Source organism: Oncorhynchus tshawytscha, linkage group LG11 (assembly GCF_018296145.1).
Source record: "Oncorhynchus tshawytscha isolate Ot180627B linkage group LG11, Otsh_v2.0, whole genome shotgun sequence".
In the NCBI taxonomy this organism is placed as follows: domain Eukaryota; kingdom Metazoa; phylum Chordata; class Actinopteri; order Salmoniformes; family Salmonidae; genus Oncorhynchus; species Oncorhynchus tshawytscha.
This window is the reverse complement of record NC_056439.1, coordinates 25,089,649-25,095,697: the sequence shown is the minus strand read 5'-3', so window position 1 is coordinate 25,095,697 and position 6,049 is coordinate 25,089,649. Positions and strand designations below refer to the sequence as shown.

Sequence of the window (6,049 nt, the reverse complement as noted above, 5' to 3'; positions counted from 1 at the left end):
GCTTGGTAGGGGAGGGACTGAGTGACCAGCCTGATAAACAGATGTGGAATAATAGGCTAGTGACAAGGCAAAAAAGAGTACTGTAGTTCCAGTAGGTAACTACATAGCAAAATAGTAATGAAGTACAGAAAACAATACCTAGATTTGAATTAAGTTCAACTACAATGAAGCTACTGCAAAATGTAGTTAAATTACTAGTTAAACTACATGCAATTCACTTCTCCCCAACACTGGTAAACACAGAGATACATAGTTTTGATGTCTTCACTATTATTCTACAATGTAGAAATAGTAAAAATAAAGAAAAACCCTTGAATGAGTAGGTGCGTCTAAACTTTTGACTGGTAATTTAAATTGCCCAGGTTTTTTATTTTTATTATGTCATTCTGTCTTTAAAATTGTTTCATATGGCTTTTGTTATAACTAGGACTATGAGCACTGCCATGCCTCTGTTATGTTTGATTAGCTGAAGCCAACCACCTTTTCAATGTGTTAATGTTTTTCATGAAACAAGGACATAGACTTGTGTTTAGACAGGAAGTCCAAGTCTGTTAATTCTTTCACTAATTGGTATTTTGACCAATCAGATCAGCTCTGAAAAAAATCTGATGTGATTGGTCAAAAGACCAATTTGTTGAAACAATATCAGAATTGGTCTGCCTGTGTAAAGGTAGCCATAGTAGCATAACCAAGTTGTAGGAAAGGAACCTTTAATACAACAGTCAGCCACTATAGCAGGTCTAACTTTCCCCCTCTGAAGGTTGATTCAAAGTCTTTGAGGTGACCCAGACCTGTGTGTCCTAACAGGGTGAGGAGACAAAGTAGCCAGTTGTGGTTGTAGTTCTGGGGCCTTACCCAGTTGAACAGCTAACTGGTCATTCTGGGCAAGATCCTTCCTGTATGACTGGAAGGGTATTCTGGACTGACCAATCTCCATAGACACACATTGGCAGTAGAATGGCTTTACTGAAGAGCTCAATTACTTTTAACGTGGCACAGTCATAGGATACCACCTTTCCAACAAGTCAGTTAGTCAAATTTCTGCCCTGCTAAAGCTGCCCCGGGCAACTGTAAGTGCTGTTATTGTGAAGTGGAAACGTCTAGGCACAGCCGCAAAGTGGTAGGCCACACACAGAATGGGACTGCCGAGTGCTGAAGCACGTAGCGCGTAAAAAAATAGTCTGTCCTCAGTTCCAACACACACTACCGAGTTCCAAACTGCCTCTGGAAGCATCGTCAGCACAAGAACTGTTTGTCGGGAGCTGAAATGGGTTTCCATGGCCGAGCAGCTGCACAAGCCTAAGATCACCATGTGCAATGACAAGCATCGGCTGGAGTGGTGTAAAGCTCGCCGCCATTGGACTAGTAGTAGAAACATATTCTCTGCCGTGATGAATCACGCTTCACCATCTGGCTATCCGACGGATGAATCTGGGTTTGGCGGACGCCAGGAAAATGCTACCTGCCCGAATGCATAGTACCAACTGTAAAATTTGGTGGAGGAGGAATAATGGTCTAGGGCCATATTTCATGGTTCGGGTTAGGCCCTTAGTTTAAGTGAAGGGAAATTTTAACACTAAATCATACAATGACATTCTAGACGATTCTGTGCTTCCAACTGTGTGGCAACAGCATAACAATGCCCCCGTGCACAAAGCGAGGTCCATACAGAAATGGTTTGTCGAGATCGGGTTGGAAGGACTTGAGAATCCTTGAAGCACAGAATCCTGACCTCAACCGCATCAAACACCTTTGGGATGAATTGGAACGTGACTGCGAGCCAGGCCTAATCGCCCAACATCAGCGCCTGACCTCACTAATGTTCTTGTGGCTGAATGGAAGCAAGTACCCGCAGCAAGGTTCCAACATCTTGTAGAAAGCCTTCCCAGAAGAGTGGAGGCTGTTATAGCAGCAAAGGTGGGACCAACTCACTATTAATACCCATGATTTTGGAATGAGATCTTCGACGAGCAGGTCTCCACACCCCAGCACCTTAACTGTGAGATGGCATTTTGACTGTTGAATGGCCTCCTGATATGTTGAAGTTCCATGAAGTCTCTGTCTTTATTAACTGAATGTTTTTCCTGGTTTTCTCCTGTTGGGTATGGAAGTGTTACATACAAAACACAAGTGTTAAAAATACGGCTACAGTGTAACACGGCTACAGTGTAACACTGAAAATGCAAAAGGCATAAACCTACTTATGGGATATTCATAGTAGTGTTTTGTGTTGAGCACATCAGTGTGTTGTTGGTTGGTAGACAGATGTATTCATATGATACGTGTGTGTGTCATTTTGATGCAAAAAAAAACATTTTGGAAAGAGAACAGTTTTGAATGCAGTGTTTGCTTTTGCTAGAGATTTGTAGAGTTTTTTGCTTTTTGTGTTTAGAGTTTTGGGAAAATGAGCCAAAGATTCAGCAAACGTGTGTAAACAATTGTGGAAAACTGTAAACCACCATATATATAATGGTATTGTGGCAGCCATAATGTATTTGGAGTCAAATGTGGGCGGAGCCACCTTACATAATTGCAAGAGGCTAAACATATCAAATCCACAGAGGAACCTTTTACTGAAAAAAAGAGAAAATGTTCACTGTTTCAGCCCACTTGTTTTCCTTAGAACAGATTAGATTACAATACCCACAAAATCAAAAAACGTGTAACTGTACGTATTGTTGTCATACAGGAGGACCATGCAGCACTGAATGAGAGCAAGTTGTCTATTAATCAGCTACCAAAAAGCCAAGCTTACTTTCATAAATATTCATAGTTTATATTTCCACCTATTGTATCTCTGTGTTTACAGGTCTATATTTCCAAGATGCATTAAGATATCCTAATGTTGTTTATTTGTGCATGTAGTGCAGACAACTGAGTACTTGTATTCCACATTAGCAATATCAGAGCTTGCAATATTGGGTTACACGAGCTTATGTCCCCCACAACCAGGCATTCACTTTTTGAGTTTAGAGCGTGTCTCTATCAATATCTATCAATTTAACCACGTTTTTGGGTAAAACATTTTTTTCACAACCATCCATTTCATAAATCGCAGACATTACAGATGTAAAAAAAAACATGGTTGTTCATCTCAAAAACTAAAGCCCTTTTTGAGGATTTCCACAAGCCTATAAGGGACGGTTCTTGGAGAGCTGCCCATCAGGACAGTTAAGGTGTTAAGGTGCTGGGGTGTAGGGGGAGGCAGGGTTAGGGGGGGTACTATGGTAGAGAGGGGCAGTGTGAGTGACCAGCCTGATAAACAGGAGTGGGTTATGAAAAACTTTATGTATTTGGTTCCTGGTCTTCCTACAGAATCAGGTAATTGCCAAAAAGTTCAAGTGACTGTGTGAAAGAGGCAAGCTATTGGAGAAATGATGTCAACAATAATTTGAGGGTTTAATAATAAGTTACGATACTTCTCTTCTTGGCCCTTCATCATATACAGCGGAACTGAATGATCTAATCCTCCTGACTCTTGCATTTAGGTGTTCTTTGAGCTCTAGTACTTTCTCAGTGGTCAGCTGTTTTGAGAGTAGTCTGATTTTCAGATCAATAGTGAGATTTTTCCCTTCAAGCTTCAAAGCCGAGGGTGGGTGGGGGTAGAGCTGGGCTTAATGAGACCACAGAGCTCTTTAGAAGCTGCTGTGTGTCCCCTAAAGCCAGCTCAAACTAGCTGGAACACACTAGGGGTGTGTTCCAAAATGCATACTTGTGTTCTATCTAGACTAGAGCGTTTAGCGAGTCCGGAAGTAAACTGTCATTTTTCAAGGGCGATTTCAAACATAAGAACGCGAAAAGGCAAGTACTAAGTGTAACGGAATTGGAGACAAGTGGGAGTGGAGTTGCTGTGTGGGAGTGAATGATGGTCAAAGATAAAAGTTTTTAATTAAAAAAATTAAAAGTCAAAATAAAACATTATAAAAAGTACATTTGAATGACACTGAGGGGCAGTGTTTTTACAACCAATGCCGGTTTGCCTGAGGCTGATGCCGTGCAGGTGTTTGTACACATGCATATACACACACTCATTCAAATAAACACATACAAGAACACACACATACATGTAATTGTGCCAGACAGGCACACACACATATACAGTTGGCATTGCTGTTATGATTTTAGTTGTCCTTGATATCCTTTGTTTTAAATGTATTATTATTATTATTTAAAAAAAATTGCATTGTTGTTTTGCTGTTTTCTTCTGTCTTTTCCTTTTTTCTCAGTAGTCGGTTGAGGGACAGCTTTTGTGAACTGAGGGGGGATCTTGGAAGGTTCGGGTTCACGTTTTTTGGCCTGGTGGTAGATCTGTCAACGTGCCCTTGAGCAGGGCACTGACCCTGGATGCTTCTGTGTGTCGCTCTGAATGGGAATCTGTTGGATGACTGGTATGATGTAGTTGTTGAGCGGCTTCACTGCAAGTATATTGTATGTTTCGGATATTCAATAAAAAATATATCTTAAAAAAAAAGTGTGATAGATATTTTATACATGTGCTTTTCTTATAACTCATTTTTGTGTTCTATTCATGTGCTGTTCTAATAACCATTTTCTGTGTTCATGCAAGTGACTGACTGTACGAATCCTCACTATCAGTAGCTGCAATTTGGCAGTACGCCCAGACCTTGTTTTGAGAACGAAATATATCTCAATTTCAAGGTCTCAGCTTAGAGAGAAGAAGCCTCGTGAGGTATTGGTCTGTCACATGTTATGAACCGGTATTGGTCAATCACATGAATGAAACAAAACGGTAATGATTAATTAATTATGCTAAATCATGCAAATATAACTGTGTATAGCCATATACTTTTTTCTTTTTCCTTTTTTAAACACCACAAACTCATGTCCGGAAAAGAAAAAGGTGAAACTAATCTACGCCTGTTCTGATAAAAACCTTAGGGCATTTAGCCTCAGGGGATGCCTTGCTTGACCACACCCTCCTTCCTTGCTCCTGGTCTGCCCTGCCTCTTCCACCAATCCATTTGTTTTTTTTATGGACAGAAAAGAGTAGAAGCTCTGAGCTGTCCGATCTGGTCCATTGTTTACTGAGGTGGCCCAAGGAGAACTCCTGATTGACATGTATACTATGGTGCATTGAGTTGGTTGCAACCTCACCAGTGCGCTGACAATAAACAATGATTGATTTAAGATTGACTTCGAGTGTCCCTGTTTAAGAATTTCCACAACATAAGTATACCGGAAGTTCTATTAGCATACTTGGGAGGTCTGGAAAACGAAGCACACATGGGAGCATACTTTTTAGTTCCCTTCGCCAGGGAAGCTATCCCATAACACTTTGCAACACAGCAACAAAAAAAATGTAAGGAATAAATAACTTTGTTAAATGTAAGTATTATGTTTATTTACCAATCCATTTTTGTTTTTACAAATGATTTCATATGAATTTTGAATTCAGATGTTAAGTCACCGCTGTTTAGCAGCCCGCTAGCCAAGCTAAGTTAGCTCGTAGGACGCGATGGCTAGCGAGCAGGAGATCTCGTCCTGGTTATTAGCTAAACAAGCTAATTATAAAATGATCAGTGTCAATTCTGACCCGGACATTTTTTTAAATCCTGAATTTGTGAACTTGCAAGCCAGCTAATTAAACATGAGGCAAATCGTTTTTTGTTTGTTTGTTTTGTTTTCAGGGACAGATGGCAACTGATGCGTTCCTTTCATTCCATGGCAGGACAAAATATTTGTGCCCAACTGGTTTGGAGGCAAGACATTTTAACAACATTTGATTAAAAACATAGGAAATGCAGCTAGCTGTGTTCTGTTCAATCTAGGCTTGCTAGCCAGCCAAGTTATTTGTGCATTCATACATGATCAGTCAATACATGCATGCAGTATGTTCACCTGATGTTCGCTAACTTTCTTGTTACTTTCCCCTCCCCTCGTATTTCACCATTGCATATAAAGAAAATGTTTTAAATGATAAAGTAAAAGTAAATTAGTGACAACTTGATCAAGCCTATGAATATGTAAAACTGTTTACAAAATCATTGCACATTGACAAGTTAGTTTTGGTTCTCAGCAACTGGAACCC

At 40.2% G+C, this 6,049-nt stretch overlaps 1 long non-coding RNA gene across 1 annotated transcript; it reads left to right on the top strand.

Annotated features, from left to right (window-relative positions):
• The first annotated feature begins 4,821 nt into the window (after positions 1–4,821).
• LOC112244953 lies at positions 4,822–5,691 on the top strand. Its single transcript, XR_002952664.2, has 2 exons — positions 4,822–5,346; positions 5,649–5,691. It is a non-coding gene; the product is annotated as an uncharacterized LOC112244953 (long non-coding RNA).
• Positions 5,692–6,049: the final 358 nt, after the last annotated feature.